Below are 1,282 nucleotides of genomic sequence, written 5' to 3' on the forward strand. Positions count from 1 at the left end.
TTAGGTGATACCCAGAGGAGGAAGGGTTTCCTTCTAGATCAGTGGCGCTTCCTCATGCACGTTATGATAGTTTGCATGTCTGGGAGGAAGGCGGGCACGGATGGTATGGGTGCGACCATGCAGTCTGCAATGACTGCACTGACTTACAATAAACGCTTCAGTTTCAGTCAGATGGTCTTTTACGAGATTGACAGGCAAAAAAGGGCGATGTCTCGGGAGCGGTTCATTATGTACCCACGTTTTATCCAAATGATATTGAACCATGTGGCTCCGAATCTACCTCAGAGACGCCCGATAAGATACGTGGAATCTGTGAGCAAACGTATCTTTGCTCAATGCCGCACTTCAAGTGCGAGGAGCAACCCTGAACGTCGTCCCAGGCATACTCCACTGTTTGGGTTTTTAATCAACCCAGAGTATGTTCCTGCTGGTGGGGACGAGTTCAGAGATCCTCAACCGCGACAGGCAAGAGCAACTCAAGCTGTTCCTGCTCCTGCTGTGCCTGTTGTGTCGGCTGCAGAGGATATAGATCTTGACGCTGTTTTTGGAGGTCAAGGTTATTTTGATATGGATCAAGTTGAAGAGGTGCACGTCTCGGCTGCACAAGGTTCGGGTGTGAGAGCTACTAGAGCAGCTACATCGATGGCTGACTCCGATTTGGATGAGATCATGGATGAGGGGAGACGGTTGATGGTGTCACGAGAGAGAACGTTTGGAAAAAGAAAGAGAACGGAGGATGATGAAGAGTCAGAAGCGGAAGAAGACATACATAAGCTGATAAGAAGATCAAGACGGGAAAGGACAGGTGCTGGCATGGGAGCTGGAGAGACTTCAAGGACGGTACGTTTCGCTCCGGCCGCATAGTCTTAGAATAGCTTCACTAGAGCGGATCGTAGCAGAGCAATCTAAGACTATTCAAAGCCTAGTGGAAGCAAATCAACTACAGGCATCCCTCCTGGTTGAGCATGGGAAAGTTATAGATGCCTTGAAGGAGTTCTTGGCATCTCAGGGGGAGATGAGCTGTAAGGGCGACGAGCTCAGGACTAAAAGAAGAAATGACCGAGACGATGATCCCAATGCATCGAAAGATGCAGGTGGTGAGCTGCCAAGAACTTCTCAAGCTCTTGGTACTTCCACAACTGAGGGGGAGTCTACTGACGCGGCTGGTGGTGATGATGTGGTGTTGGTGAAGGATGACGTGATTGATGCGCTGAAGGAACTTGACGATGATATGTTCAGCGATGATGTGTTGTTTGATGAAGATGTGCTGCCGAGTGATGTG

The sequence above is a fragment of the Bidens hawaiensis genome, unplaced genomic scaffold, assembly GCF_021521415.1.
Source record: "Bidens hawaiensis isolate Kalapana, Puna unplaced genomic scaffold, B.hawaiensis_p1.1 tig00043590_1, whole genome shotgun sequence".
In the NCBI taxonomy this organism is placed as follows: domain Eukaryota; kingdom Viridiplantae; phylum Streptophyta; class Magnoliopsida; order Asterales; family Asteraceae; genus Bidens; species Bidens hawaiensis.